Source organism: Protopterus annectens, chromosome 6.part0 (genome assembly GCF_019279795.1).
Source record: "Protopterus annectens isolate FY-2018-M chromosome 6.part0, PAN1.0, whole genome shotgun sequence".
Lineage (NCBI taxonomy): Eukaryota > Metazoa > Chordata > Ceratodontiformes > Protopteridae > Protopterus > Protopterus annectens.
Window position 1 is genome coordinate 563,606,010 of NC_056737.1, and position 17,321 is coordinate 563,623,330.

The window sequence follows — 17,321 nt, forward strand, 5'->3', positions numbered from 1 at the left end:
GCCACGGAAGTTTCCGTGTTGACTCATCCATGTGCACCGCTCAGCAGCCCTTACTGAATCTAAAAATGCCCGTGGTCGTGTCAGCAGGACAGTGCGATGCCTACATGGAAAAAAACGTATAGGCTTTAATAAATTCTCCCTTCTAAGTATTTAGTCTGTGCTGATTATTATTCAAAGTTTCTTTAGGTCATGAAGTGCACAGATAATACAAGGAAATATATGATTAATGCATTAAACCTATGCTATCATGGCCAAGGACACCAATTTTCATTTTCCCCGAAAAATACCAGTAAATCCCTTTACTGACTCTCTGAGAATTAAAAAATCATGACATTCTCACAGAATTTGACAAAGTAGGCCAGAAATCCAGCCCAGTACAAAAATGCATTTCTGTTCAGTTTTATTTTTTATTATATTGCCCCTTGCATTACTGTTCTGCACCTAGAACCTTTTTAATTTTCAATATATATTAGTGCAGATGAAAGTTAAAATAAAGTTATCATAAGAACCAGAAATTACATTTAAAAATCATAGGTATACTTCCCAGATTTCATCTCATGAAAACAGAATTTAATTTTTTGAAAACCGAAAATCACTGTCCCTTGTTATTGGCATATAATACCTAATGTGATAACGTGATAACTATGACAAGTGTGGACACATGGAATTCAGGCAGTGCTCAGGAAAGTGGAAATTTTGTGTTTTGTGACCACTAATCCAAACTGTTCAAAGTGAAAGGAAAAACTCGGGAGGACTGAACAGAATATTAAATACACACACACACACACACACACACACACACAAGGATAAATATATATATATATATATATATATATATATATATATATATATATATATATATATATATGTGTGTGTGTGTGTGTGTGTGTGTGTGTATTACTAGAGAACAGTGGGAGAGAAATTTGTCATTTGTAAGCTGATACTCAGTGAGCCTACCTCAATGGAGACAATGTGTCTTTAAGGAGTTGCAAGAGATACTTTATGTACCATAATCGGAGAAGGGGCCACTAAAGAAAGTGTGCTGTTGGCACATGCTCTAGATAGTTCTGATGGCTGTAGAATAAATTTAGCAAGACCAAGAATATATACTGAGATTAGAGACAGTGGACAAGGAGGTGTGACTGAAGTTAGTGCCTCCTTTTGCATGCCAGAATTAGTGTTTAACAGTGTATAGGGAGTTCCTTCTACTTTAATATCATGTATTGTTTATGGCCCTCCTCAGACCTCATTTTTGTACTCACAAGCACTGCCACTGCTGGCCCAGTAATTATAGTGATTAATTATTTAAAAGTAGGTTAATGTTGACATGAAAATCAAAATCAGCTTATTAATGCAGAAGGAACATAACCCATCTTTCAGAGGAAATTCTTTAATTTTTAAGTTTCTCTTTAATGGCATCTATCAAATGAACAACTTTGAGGTGAACTGAATTTGCTTTAGTCAAACTGCTTACAAAGTGCTACTGAAAATATGACGGGGTGAATCAACTTTGACTCATTTTTTATTAACTTAAGTAGGATTTCTGTGTGTAAAGAATTTGTATATGTGTTTGCAAATGTATGACATATGTTTAAATGAGGCCATTATTACCTTTCATGATGTGTATATCCTTTTTTACTGTCCTCTCCCTAGTTTTTAATGAACGATCAGCAGGCACTGAATAGTGTTATTAAAAACATATATAAATGCCAAATGTCTTATGCTGAAAATAGACCCCAACATTATTCTCTTTGAAGCCATCGGTAAGTAAAAATGAACAAATAAGAGGTAGCTTGCAATACTAATCCTTCAGCGTAGTCAAAATGTTTTTGTAAAAGGTTTATGTTTTCATTCTTGCATAACCTTTGTATTAATTATGCTTTTTGTAATTTATGTCATTAAACAGTGTTGAAAATAATAGATATTATGACATCTACCTATGAACCTATGAACAAAAGATTTGAGGACAACAGTAGTAGTATTTTATTACTACAAATATTAAATAGCATTACATGCAGGCAGACTACAATGTGATTATATCTATGAACAGTAAATAACAAGCATTTTATAATCAGAAAAATAAAGCAGATATGTATAATATATTAAATGGAAAGCAGAGTTGTGTAAGTAAACTTACCATAACAATAAATCTTTAAATGATCACTGCTGCAGTAGCGTTATATGAGTTATATCCTACTATGGATATATTAGCTGGCTAGCTTCCAAAGCTTCAGGGCACCTTCCTCATGCCATATCAGGCAGCTCAAGCTGAGCTGACTAAAAGACAGGTTTAAATGCTAAGCCCTTCATAGCTTTCTTGCCAACAGAGAGAAGGAGGCTGAGCTCTGAAAGGACAATGCTAAAAAAAACAAAAATAAATGTCCACACCCTGGCATGAAAAACACACCAAAAACAAAGGAGGTGGAGGGAAAGAGCAGCTACTGCAGCAGTAATCATTTGAACATCTACTGTTATGATAAGTTTACTTAAACAACTGTACTATATTCATCATATTGGTCACTGCTGCAGTAGCCTCAGCTATATGGGTATATTATACTAGCTTACTGCATATGGGTGGAGGAAAGAGAAGAATCCAGAAGCTCTGGAGAATGGTCCAAGCAAAGCCCGACCTGGATCTCGAGAAGAAATTAAGTTTATAGGGCTTTGAAAAAGTATGTACAGAAGACAAAGTAGTAACTTCTACTTCTAGAATCCAACCCTTTCCAAAAAGCCATAAATAAAGCTAAAGGCCCTGGTAGAGTGGGCCTTGACCCTGCCTGGAATAGCTTTGTTATGGTGAGTATAATATAAGGTAATAGCCTTAGGCTACCATTTGGAAATAGTCTGTTCTGACAGATTTTGTCCCTTCTTTTTATCTTCCCAAGAAATGAATAATTGATCTTATGATCTGAAAGATTTAGTTCTGTCAAAACAATACCTGTGTTATCTATGGACATTCAAGAAAAGGAGTATCCTTTCTCCCTCATTTTTAGGTTTAGGAAAGAAAACAGGGATATGGGTAGTTTGGCTTAATGTAAACTTGGATACCACGTTAGGCATAAAAGGATTAGTTTGCAAATAAACCCTGTGCCTGTGAAAAATAAGATAAGGTTGACCCACTATAAAACTTGTAACTGACATACTCTTCTTGCAGAGATCAGAGCATCAGTAAAATTGTTTTCCATGCTATGAACTTCAAGTCAGCCAGGTTAGCTGATTCAAATGGATCAAGTGTTAACTTTTCTAATACAAATTTAAGATCCCAAAGATGACCACCAGTTTACTTGGAAGCCTCTTGTGCAAGACTCTTTCACAAATATGTTGATGTGGGACTGCATTGAAAGAGGAGGATCCATTGGCAGACATGCCAGAATAGGTGATAAAGTAACCATGATAGGGGAATAAGAAAGGGTATATGACAATAACTCACACAAATATTGTAAAACCAGAAAACAACTAGCTCAACATGGGTACTGGATATGTTTTTGGCACCATCCAGAAAACATTTTCTAGTTGACAATATATGATTTTTTTAGTAGCAGGCTTTCTTGCTTCCATTAGTACCTGTTGTACAGCTTCAGTAAACAGATGCCTAAAAGCAATTAAGACCCAATTACCAGGCAGTCAGTTGAAGTTGATTGATGATGGGGTGTATCAAACACCCCTGCTCCTGTGTGAGTAGATCCAGTCTGTGAAGATGCTTATGTTAATTTCTCCTGGCCATCCATTTCCAAATGAATGGTGAAGTATGGTTGCCTGGGCCAGAAAGAGTCACCAAAGTGATTTTGGGAGATATCTTCTGAAACTTTAGAAGTACCCCAGGTATTATTGGAAAGGGTAGAAGAGCATTACATGAACATTCCTCTCCAAGGAAAAGAAAAGACATCTGTCTTCCAGGGCTTCTTTCATGGAACACAATCTTGCCAGTTGATTGTTCAGGGAGGCGGCAAAGAGATCATCTTGAGGAACTCCCCATAGATGTATCAAATCTTGGAACACCCCCCTCCCCGAGTGAGTTTCCATTCATAAGGGTCTGCTCTGGTCTTGCTCAGCTTGTCTGCCACTTAATTTTGCTATGATGAAATGTAAGGTACCTGTAGAGTGCGATTGTGCTTTGAAGCTATATACCAAGCAAACATGGCTAGCCTGCAAACGGGGTATAGTCTGGATCCTCCTGCTTGTTGATGTACCACAAGCTGTCTGTAACAACTTGAAGAGGTTCCAAGGACCAAAGATGATTCAGAAAGCTGAGTGCCTTGATCAGGGCAAACATCTGTTTGATATTTATGGGCTTGCATCTGCCCTTGGTGTCCCACACACCCTGCAATTTCATCCCTCCACAAACTGTTCTCTGAGCAAAGTCCGATGTTTCTTTGATTACTGACTTCTTTGGAAATGGGGGAGGTGGGGCAGAATGGGGATACCTGGATTTAAGGCTATGTCTTGTCTCCACCAAATTATTTCTTTTCTGACAAACCCCAGCACTTAGATTTCAAAAGACAAAAGCTGTTTATGCTGGGTCCAAAGAGACTTCAAAGACTACTGTATCTTTCTCATGTGGAATCTTACAAGGGGTATAGTGAGAATCATAGAAGCCATGAGTCCCAAAATCCTGTGGTATTCTCTCACAGTAACTGAAGTTTTAGTGGAAAACCTTATAAATAGTTCTAGATATAGATCTATTTTTTTCCTGTGAATATAAAGCTCTTTGAACTGTGGTGTCTAGTTGACATCCCGGGAACAAAATCCTATGTGAAGAAGTCAAGGAAGACTTTTCAATGTTCTCTTGGAATTTCAACTTATGTAAGAGATCTCCCACCCAAGAAAGAGATTCCTGACACCTTGAGAAAGATAGACAAGCCATATAAATATAGAAAAGTATGGATACCTGGTAGGCTGCAAAGAGCTATAAATGGATCTATACACTTTGTGAACACTCTTGGTGCAGTGGATAGTCCTAAGTATAAGGCAGAGAACTAATAATGTGATCCATTCACAAAAAAACTTAAGACATTTCTAAATCCTGGATGAATAGGAATATGATGGCAAGCATCTTTTTTAAGACTAGTGTTACCAGGACATGTTAAAGAGGAAGTAGATGTAACTGGTTGTGAAGTGACATCATTTTAAAGTTGAGCACTGTCATAAGCAGGTTTAGGAAACAAAGATCCAGAATTGGTCTCCATGCATTCTCTTTCTTTGGCACTAAGAACATCCTTAATTAAAAACCCACTCCACCTGGAAAGGAGGAACTGGTTCTATCACTCCTCAAGACAGCATGTGATAAAAAACTACTGGAAACAAAAGACTCTGATCTGGAGGATGAGGAATGACCCTCTGGAAAGAATGAATTTCCTCCCAATGACCTCTGTAACCTTGATGAATGATCTTCAGAACCCATTTGCCTGAAACTATCTGTTGCCAAAGAGAAAAGTAGAAATTCAAACCTTCAGATATTCTGGAAGAAAAAAGGGGACCAGGATGGAGGGGACTCTCAATGTCTCTTGAACAGTTATTCAGACTATTTGGAGTGTCTTTGATTTAGGGAGGATTGAGGCTTCTTTTTGGAACCCTCTGTCATTTCCTCTTAAAACCTATTTACCTGTATTTAGTTGAGGATGTTCATTCTGCTTTTTGCCAAAACTGGATGAGGGGTGAGATTATCCCTTAGAAAACTGGAAAAGGAAGGCTGAAAATTCTTAGAAATTCAGTGAATCAGCTCACCCTTTTGTCAAACTTTTTGATCACCTCTGCAACAGAGGCAACAAAAACTAAATCTCTCTCTAAAGGAGGATTTAAAATCTTATTTTTAACATTTTGGAAGTTCTGAGAATGCAGCCAAGCAAACTTCCACAAAACAGTACCAGTAGCCATAGCCCTGAAAGAAGTATCAACTGAGTCACACACATAGAATAAACAATGAGTAGTGACCTCTGCAATAAAAGAAATAAAATTATTTAAAGCAAATTTTCCTCACAAGAAGAAAATGCAGATAAAATGTTCCTTGTACTTTCACAATTAGTATGAAAAACTGTAGTATATGAGCCTGACAATTCAAACCTGCGAAAATCAAAGTTCCAGAAGTATGTACCTGTTTCCATACTTATCAATAATTTTCCAATCCTTAGCAGAAAGAGAAGGAGTGGAATCAATTAAGTGCTTAGCAGCAGTCGGATCAAGTAAAGCTATAGTGTATAAACAATTAAAAGACTGAGGAACTTTATACATCTTATCTGCCTTTTTAGGGGCAGCCAGCTGACTCAGAAAAATTGCTTGCAGTAACACATACATCCTCTAAAGCAGACAGAACAGAAGGAATATGTGTAGGTGCTGGAAATTCCTACTGCAACAATTTTTAATGTTACTGAGGTAGTGAACATCCTCAGTGTTCTCCCAATGAAAACACTGGCACATTCTAGTGGGAGTTTCAGAGAAAGAGAGCTCTCCCACAGGGACAATCAGAAACTGAGCTCCCCTCTGAGTTGGAATCAGAAATCTGAGGAGAAAACTCTTTATCTGTCCCTTTGTATTTCTGCTCAGATTCAGAATCCTGAATCCCTCCAGGAAAAGATGCATTCCTTTTTCTTTAACCAGAAACCACTTTACAAGAAGGATCAATGGTCTGAATTAAACCATGAGCCATACACAGTAAACTACTCCTATGGAAATTTGAAGAGGAGTAGACACATTAGTTTCTATTTCTTTATGAAAAGAAAAGGAAAGTGGGACCAATTGTATCACTAATGACAGTAGCAGCTTCCCCAAGGATGAGCACAACATCCTGACACAACAGGGAAGTCTACCCCCTTCCATCTCCCATAACCAACAAGAGTGTCTCTCTCTTACCCATTCAGGACCCCAAAGGATGTGGATAACCCCAGTCCATAGTGGCTGTAGGTGATACACCAGGGTCTGGCATAAAAGATGACTGGTCTGAGGTACAAGTGGTCATAGCAGAGTCACCTACCTATGTATAAGGCAAATTGTTAGCCTGATGTGGTGGCAAAGACTGTTTGCTTAACATTTTCTTTTTGCGGTTCGAAGAAGAAATGATCATGGGACCCATAGTTTGTTCCATGGCCAAGGTGAAAATGGTGGCTCTTTTCTGGGAAAGGCAAGCAGCAAATGTCAGTAAAAACTATAAGTTGGCTTGGCAACCACATTTTTCTTTTAGTTAGCTCAGCTTGAACTGTTTGACACTTTGTGTGCATGGAAGGTGCCCTGAACTTTGGAAGTTGCCTGTCTGTTATATATTTGACAGAATATAACATATACAGCCTACACTAATGCAGCATTGATCAAAATGATGAACATTTGTAATTGATCATAATTGATCAATATGATGAAAATTTGTAATGCTCTTCAGAAAGGAGTATCCAGCTTTTTTTTTTTTGGGGGGGGTGTCATTTACTTATAACAAGGCTGGTATAATCATGCTGTGCCAACTTGCTAGACATTTCCATTCCTTTCTATACAAGCCATACATACAAAGCAGTCAGGAAAATAGACTCTGATCACATTAGCATGAATGTTTTTTTCCTTTCTTTAATGTATTGGCACTGATATTGTACAAACTGAAGAATGACTGTTATTAACTCAGTCATCCTTTGTCTCAGTCTGGCTTGTAATTAGTTATGCACACATTACATTCATTATATATTAGTGGCTGACAAATTCCCCCCTCTAAATGTGTAAAGGTTTTTGTTACACATTTACCCAAGGGGTATCAGTTGATCAACAGTGTATTGGTCTTCTTTTGTTATACTAAATAATATACATTCAAAACATACATTTTATTTAAAGAATGTTGACAATTAATGTTTATCAAAGACAGAATATCAAATATAAAAATGCCATTTTAAATATTTCAGTTATCAAATGTCAGTTACCAATTCAGACTTTGTACACTTATCAAAGTTTTCATCAAGTATCCCTGTTATCAAAAATCTTGTCACTTAGACAAAGTACCTGTCAAAAGTCAAATCTTAATACTCAGACCTATACTAGTATAATAATAGTATTTGATATAAACTATATGAAGAATATGATTTAACCCATCAAATAATGTGCAAATCATTTTACGTTTTGGGTTGCTCGATTATATGCGATAATTCAATATTAATGCTTAGGATAAATCTTATAAGCAAACGACTTTATGATCTTGAAATTATATTTATACTTGTCCTTCTGATGGTAAATAGAATCACTTTCCAGTTAACTGACTTTATTAAAAATGCATATTCAGGTGTTCTGTTTCAACGGCAATCCTTTACTAGGTAATCCTGAGCTTATACTTTGCACTTACTAAGCCTTAAGAATTATAACTCTATCATGCAAAATAGCATATGAAAATTATCTTCTGACACTGTTCTTTACTCATTCTAGCAAAATCTGTAATACCCAGTCAGTGTTCTCTTATGTTACATGTTTTATGTCCCATGACCATTAAGTAATATACAAAAGCATTTTGTAGATGAAGCCTGATTTGTCATATTTTGGACACAAGTAACTTTTATTACCTGTTTTCACAGGTAATCATATAACTTGAATTCATACAAATGTCACAGTAAAAATGCCACTTCACTTTCTTAGTCAAATTCAAACTCTGACCAACAACAACATGCTTTTTTCTTGTACTTGATATCCTATCACTCAATTTTCTAGTAAGAAACTGTACTTCTGTGTTGCAAAGGTTATCCTTTTAAGTAGACATGTTGACTAAGTACTGAAAACTATTCAAATTTATCAGAAAACCCATGGTAAGCAAATAGATTCTTACTTAATCCAATATATAAAGGTATATAAAGCAGTTTAATTTTATTACTCTAAAACACATATTTTTAAATCAATAGAGCAGAGGTTATGTAAACAGCACATTGTGAAGTATGTATTTATGTCTGTTTCTTGTATTTTGCAGTACATAAATCATGCTAATTGCAAATTGAAATAATAATGTAGTGCTACATTTTAAAGGCATGAAAATGACCACAAGTAGTTTAGCACTGTATTTTTTATGTTGCACAGTTATAGGTTTAAACCATTGAAAAAATGTCTTCAGTAAATAGGTGAGGGGAACAAGCTAACAGCTTTCTCTATGATGTAGTTCAGTCTTAAAAATTATTTAAAATAGGCACACCTGAATGTTAATAGCTATAAAAATCCAAATGCGACTGTAAAGTGTAGTCATTTAATTCACTTTACTGAATCTTTCTACATATAAATAGGAGGCAGAATCCTGCAGGTCATGCAGGAGTCCTGAAGTTTTGATGAAAGGCTTCTTAAGATCATCTTTTTCAGTAACATTTTTTTGTTGCATTGTTACATTACTTCTCTCATGGCTGAGCATCACAATTGCTAAGCCTTAAAATGAATGTGCCACTGGTGCATTGCCCTGTAGGATTGGCATTGCTAGTGATGCCGTATTGCCTCATACATTATTCACGCTGTATAAGATGATCCATTCTTAGATGTGATATTACTATTTTATATTATTATTATTATTATTATTATTATTATTATGTTCTAATAGCAAGTTCAGTAAATTCCCTCCACCATTCATAGTGTTAGAGCTGGCAATGGCACCTGCTGCTGTCCCTTCTATCTTCAGGAACCACCTTCACTTTTTGAAGGATATTATAATTTCCATAATTGATGTAGTCTCTCTTATTGCTTTATTGTCCTTTTTCTTTGTTTTTTTTCACACAATTACCATTTTGGAGAAACAGGCAGTAAAGAACTGCATTTTATATAATAACAGTGATTATAAAGAAATTAAGAACTATAATATACAGACTTTTTCTTTACTTTAGAAAAACGTATATTCATTTACATTCACATGTTCTGTCAATCACTCAAGTTAACACAACAGTAATATTTGAAGTGTCCCTGAATGTTTTCTGTCTCATTATTACTTCTGGGTTTATTTACTTATAAGTAAATCCATATCAGAATCTGGATCTCAATTATGTGGTGGACAGGAATGAGGGTGAACTGGTGTGTCCAATTAAAATGTAATGCATAAATGTACTTTGGCTTTGCACACAAAAAAAATAATCTTCTGGGGAGAAACAGGTGATAAATTCCTCTTAATAAATAATAGGGGGGATTCAATAAAGCCTACATGGATTAATACTCCATGTAGGCATAGTGGCACACAGCTTACATGGAATTAAGCAGCCGTGCAATCCAGTAAACAGAGCTGAGGGGCGTGCATGAGCATGCCAACATAGAAGTGCCCATGCCATGCAAATCACCTCATAAGCAGATGAACTGCATGCAAATGAGGGTGTTAATCGATCCAGCAACCAGATAGGCAGCCATGGAGATCTTGTGTTGGTGTCAGAAGTATACATTGAAAATTTCCATGTACATGAAATCAAAAAGTGAACAGGGGCTGTAAAAGTACTGTGAGAAGGTCAGAAATAGCAAAGCAGACACAAATGTGTGCAAAACTATGCCCTGTGTATCCAAAACATAATTACAAAATATTTAAAATATTTTTTCTTAATACCCATATTATGTTTATGCAGTGTGTAGCAGTGTGCAAACATGCTGTTATGCAAAAAAAAAAATTAAAAGTGTAAAAAGGCAAAAAATAAAATATGTGACAATAATGCATTATAGGGCCTTGCATGGAGTATGCACAATGGTAGATGTCTGTGATTGCTAAGGAGACAGGGTCTGGAATAGTGTAGTATCCAGGCTGTTTGCACAGATCTGTATGCAAATGACCTGGGACTACTGAATTGCAAAAATAGGTATCCATGCCCACAGATGAAACCCATGTAGCCTCAGAGCCATGTTGGTATCCACAGAAAAGGTAGCTGACATCAAAAGGGGGGTTTATCTCAACTTTTTAAGCACATTGGAGATCAGCGGTGCCTATTTGCCACCTGCAGAGCTGAGCTGAGCAGGACAGTGTGTCCAGTGCCTTTAGGGACATATTTAAGCTGGTTTGAGCTATGATGAGTGTGCCTGTTCATGGAAGTGTGTCTATTGACTGCTAAGTACTGTTTATATCTGCGGCACAGGTTTGCCGGTTGCTCCACAGTGCTTAGCAAGGGCTGTCAAAAAAAGAAAAAAAAAAAGAAATTGGCTGAGAAAGCTAATCATATATAAATTACTGATGTCCCCTGTCACACCTAAACTGGGCCATTCCAACCCCTCATTGATGTACTTGGCAGGTAGAATGCATCAGATTTAGCCACTCACACAGACTGCATTTGCAGCAGAGCACTATAAAGTATGCATACACCCTACAATCTGATTATCCCCCCATACTCTGCACCATTGGAGTACAGACTTGGGAATTTTAACTGACAGAATGCTAGGAGCTGCTTTAGCTCTGCTACATCTGTATGTGCTAGATGCTGAGGTCAGTGGTGATGCTGCTACTGACAATAGGCCTAGACTGAGAAGGAGAAGAGTGTTAGGCCTAAATTTTTTCATTCACTGAACAGCATAAGCACTAATTTCTGAGAGTGAAATAATGGCTCGATCATTATCCCTCTCACTTTCATGCACAACACACACGCATACACACATGCCTCTGTACTTTTTCTGTTAGTTTGAATTCCACACTCGCTAACAGCAAAACCGCTCCTTGGCTTCAAACCTTCTTAGAGTCTGAGCTCCAAGACAGCTTAATATGCTGCCATTAAGTGTCAGACTCATATATCAGCAGATATTACCTGTACATTAACACCATGCTGGAGAATGTTTGTTGTCCAACCAGGGTTTAATGTACATTTTGCCCATTCTCTAAAAGAAGTTATCATCCTGCTGTGCTCTCTTTAGGCTAAGTATAAAGCACTCTGTGCCCTTTTACTAGTACTTATCCAGATACACCATGCAGGTAAAAAGACCACATGGGTTCCTAACTAAAAAAAGTAGTGGTTTATGACTTTTGGCTACCAAGACTTGTTTGAAGCCCCATCCCCATATTGGATCTCTTATAGACTACTTTAAGGAGATCTTGCATTCCTTGCCATTAAGGTCTAGATCCCTTTGATGTTTTGCGTCTGTGCAATACACATTTTTTTCACAAACACTCAAACTAAGGATTTCAATTTTCACCAACAAAAATACATTGGGGGACAGATGTATTACCAGTTTCTACCCCATCTCTGGAACAAATTGCCCTTACATGTAAAACAGAGTGACACCTTCACATACTTTAAGATAAATTGGATGGGCATCTGCAGATTCTTTCCAGGCCTGACCCTCTTTGTCCTTTAGAAGTGGAAGGTCCATCATGAGGGTTGATATTGGCAAAATACAAAGGGTTTCCTGAACTACTTGCTTTGTAATTCCTGTGATGCTGTGGATGAGATGATTTAGCAGCTATTAAGAAAAGTGCCTGTAAGCCAAATACTCTGCAACACTCTTCGCCTCACCTTTACTTCAGTTACTTAAATCAATGTATTGAGAAGCAGTGTAGATACTCTTGGTATGGATGCATTGAGTCATAAAGTGAATTTAGAAGACTGTGAAATCCAAATATTGCCCCTTTGTTAACATTTTGGACAAAATGCAGTAGTAAAGGAATGCATTTGTATTTTAGATATGGATAATACTCATCCAGACATGCTACATATATTTAGCTGTACAATGAATGATTAACTTGTGAACAGTAAAACAAACCTGTAGTAGTGGTCAGAAGCAGCAATTCATGTACCACTGCACTGATCAGCTGTACATTTAAATGCATCAAGAAATATAAATTAACTTAGATCTACGATATATGTATTCATGTTAGCAAGCTTACTCAGTTTAAAAAGAACAGTCAGGCAAGAAAATGATTAAAGCTAGCAAAAGTAAATACATTTTATCTTTACTTTCTATAAACAGTTGGTCAAGCTGTATGCTTCTGAAATTAATTGCATATCTTTTGAATATCTGCAACCAGCTTCTCACTTGAGCATGTTAAAAATGGGTATTGAATTGGATTTAATCTGATTATCTCAACAAGAAATAGGCTGATTCTTTTACTACTTTAAAGGTGTAAAATTAGTTAAGAGCTGCTCCACTGAAGCAAACAAAAGCAAGTGTATCTCTTATAAGCTCTTTGTGTGCTCATTGCATCATGCTGCAGAAGAGGATGGATGACAAAAACAGCATACCGCAAGTTTTAGATTAGAAGATAATAATAAATATTGTCAATTGCTTAAATAAAATAAGGTAGAAGTAAAAACAAGTCCAGAGCAAAAATGGAGTTATAAATCACAAAATATCTACAGTCCTTCAGAAAAAGCAATAGTTATAACATTTATATAGCATCATCTTCTGCACACATAAATGTAATGCTGATAAAAACGGATGAATTAAAATATGCTCAATAAAACCTGTTGGAAGAAAGTATGTACTTGGCACAGAGATGTGCTTTTATAACAGGTAAAAAGAGTAATCTGTGCTGCTTGCTTAAAGGCAAAGTACATTATCCTACATAGAGGATAGTAGTACAGTACATGCAATGATAACATTTTAAAAATATAGTAATGTCAACAGATAGCACTACTAAGGAGCATTCCATGTATAAGTGCAAACATTGTGTTATAAGTATGTGCCAAAAAGGGCCATACACTGTACATTCCTGTTTTCCCAAGCCTGTTCTAAACAATGTATTCATTCAGCATGATGAAGAAAGATAAAAATCATTCTATAATACAGAATGAGACGGGGATTAATGGCCACTTATTAAAGAAGAGCTCTGAGTTTCTGTACCTGAATCCTACTTCCATTCTGTGACATATAGCTGAATGCAAACTTTTTTTAAACAAGAAACATCTTTATTAAATTATCAGTTATGACAGAGGCAATCATGCATTTATATAAAGGAAAACAAACCATATTAACATATTTTCATTTACAAGCATAATGCATTATATTACTTCTGCCTTCCCTTAAACCTTCTTCCTTTTCCAAAACAATATTCTATAAGTATTGTTCCAACAATTCCTACTTTTTTCTATGTAATTTGCTCCTACCTTTTTCTAAAGAGCCCACTTCCAGTTATTTTATCTCAGTTACTATATTTACTACTTCTAGTAAGGTTGGTTTAGACTTTGATTTCCATTTTCTATTAATTGCGTTTTTTCAGCCATCAGAATTAAACTCAGCAAGGCCTTATTATGTCTAAAAAATCCAGATCCTGTATCAGAGCTCAAAAAAATAATTTTCTTAGTTACACCAATTTGATTACCTAGGTAGTCTGCAGGGAATTTTTAAAGTCTTCTAGCACATTATACTCCCTCAAATATGTTCCCAGTTATCTCTTTCTTCCCTGTTACATCTCCAGCATTTGCAATCTACCCGAGGAAAAATTCCTTGGCATGTAAAAATACCTATGCAAATACTTCCAAGATTTTTTTGCATGTTTGGCAGATATATATATATATATATATATATATATATATATATATATATATATATATATATATATATATATCCTGGCATTGTTTCTGTGTGGATTGCTAATCAGATAATCAGATCTTTCTTCCCAGTCCTTTCTAACCACCCTTGATTGATTCCTATAGTTATCATACAATATTTTATACACCTTTTTAATTATCCTTGTTTAACAGCAGCTTCTGTTCTAGATTCTTCTAAAAATTCTACTAATGTTTTTTTTTCACTTTACCTATAATCTGATATCAATCCTAGATCTGGAGGACAATCTCTAGCCATATGTATTCTTGGCCTCTTCCCATTCTATTACCTTTCTCTCTCTAATTATTTGCTCCCAATACCTTGGTTCCTTTGCCAGTTTTCTCCAGTAAATTTCAGCTCTCTCTTGCCTATTCTGTGCACCCTAATTGCAGTCATCCCTAATGGCAGAAGCTCATTTTTCCATTCTGATGTTAGCTTACTTCTTAGAATATGTTCTGCTATGTTATGAATATAATATTCTGTATAGTTATTGTTCTTCTCCTTAAGAATCTGCATCCAAAATTCTGGTCTCCTGATTTTGTGAGCTTCCACTTGTTTCAACATCATCCCTTTTCATTTTGAATTATAAATTTCTGCTTGTGGTATGTATAGGAGCCTTCACTCTGTAGTTCTGAAATACCACTTCAAATCAAATAATCACAAACCATCTTGTTCTAGTGGAAGGATCATCTCATCTTATTCGACTCATCTCATCTCCTCCCATATCAAATGCTTCAACTCTGTTAGTTGCCATCCACAACTTCTCCTCTGTTTGATAAAAATCTACCTGACCCTGTATATAAAACTAAAACATTCTGAGCTGATAACCACATCTGCAGTTCTGATGGAATTTTATTTGATTCCAAGACCATCTTTGTAACACCGATCCTTTGGATTTGAATTGTGAAATGTTAACTTACTATAATGTCCACGCTGTGTCTTCCAGAAGGAACCTTTGCTCAAATAATTGCCATAATTTGTACCACAGCAAGCATAAGTCCCAGTAACAAAAGTACATGAGTAAACAATGCTCCCAGCTCAAGCACTTTGTTGCAGTCAAAGCCTTCAATTCACAAGACGCATATCCACATGTAGCACTGCTCTTAAAGAAATACTACACCCCTTTGTTATAAAAAGACTATACATATAGTAATACTCTATACTATATGCTATTATATATCATTCATCTTATTTATAGTTTGCTTTTGTACCATATAATGATAAACATAACATGAACCATTTAAATCAAATGTTATTAACTATTAGCATTATGTAAAGTCACTCAAACTGAGTGTCTTCTAGCATACCATATTTGTAACAGTGCCTGTTTGTGTTTGATCACAATCATCATTCATGCAGATGAACTGACAGACAACGGTCCTTTAACAGCATTGTTTGTAGAACTCTCAGCACGTTCTGAAGCTGTTCCTGATGTCTCATCTTTCTAATCAGCTAATGGCACTTTCATAAGTATCTCAAGAATCTTGAATAGCTCAGGTATCAGTTTAACCTCATTTGGAAATTTCATTAAATGTCTATAGCTTTGTACAGCTTCTTATTTTATAACCATGGAATGGTGTGCAGACCTATGTACACCTATGTTTATGTACCAATTGTACCAAAAAAATCTCATTTTGTGTCATTCTCTTTTCTTCTTGAAGACAAAATGCATTTCCACCACTTTATCATAGTATTTCTTCTTTTTCAAATATGCTCTTCATTTACTCTGAAGCTTGCACTTTACTTTCTGGCACTAATAGACCAAAAGATACAGTTCAAGTTTTCAGCAATCAATAACTGAGAAGGTATTTTTCTTTAATTTAGCAAAAAGAAAAAATGTCCATTTATTCTGTCATTTTGCATTTTTTGTTGTGTTTTTCCTCATTCTGGACCATGCATTCTACTTGAACATCTGACTGCAGATATGAATTTTAAATAATACACTGAAATTCATGTTTTCAGACAGATTCATGAATTATCGGCTAGCAAATTGTGGACAGTTGACTGGCATCACTTCCTGAGATATTCCATTCCTAAAAAAGATCACCTCAAGCACATATATAACAGTAGTATACTGGGGTAGCTTTCATTTGCTCACCACCAAATTACTTTGAGAAGTAGTCAACACACAGCAGAAAGTTAAGATTATCATCCAGAAACTACATAGGTTCATAGGTAGGTACTAGGTAATTGGCCCTAGGGCCTGCATAAGCCTAGCCAAAAAGGTACCCTGGCTTTCACCACCCAAGAAAATTATTTTCCTGTGCCCCTGTCGAGCAGAGCCACAGAAGTGTTCCCAGGGGTGAATTTCCTATTTCCCATCCAGTCATCAATATTTTTCTTGAAGAGTGCTAATGAGGAGCTTTGTTTGATATATATAGGTAGTTTGTTCCAGAGTATGGGAAGTCTCTGGGACAGGAATCTATCCCCCCAGCATGTTCTGTTTATTGTGGTGTCAAGGTTTAGGTCCCTAGAGTGTGTAGCTCAGAGGGATTGGGATTTCTTTAAGTGAAGCATGTCCAACAGCTGTGGTTTTGACATAGCTAGTATGTTAGGCAGAAATTGCCTCTGGGTAGGCGATGTGCAATGGAGTAAAGCTGTAGTTTTTTGTGGTGGTCTGCATAGGGCATCTGTTTGAGGCTGGTAATCTTATTTGTGAGGTATTTCTGTGGGCTTTCCTGATGTTGTAGATGTCTAGTGAGGTAAATACCAAAAAGTTGTTCTCTATAATGGGTCTAATGAGTGATGAGTAGATTGGATCAATGACCTCTTTTTTCCTGGATGAGAAACCTTTTGTGATGAGGTGTGCCACATAGAAGGATTTCCTGACTACTGTGGTGATGTGATTATCAAAGGAGAGACTACTGTCCACCTGTGTCCCAAGGTCTCTTATC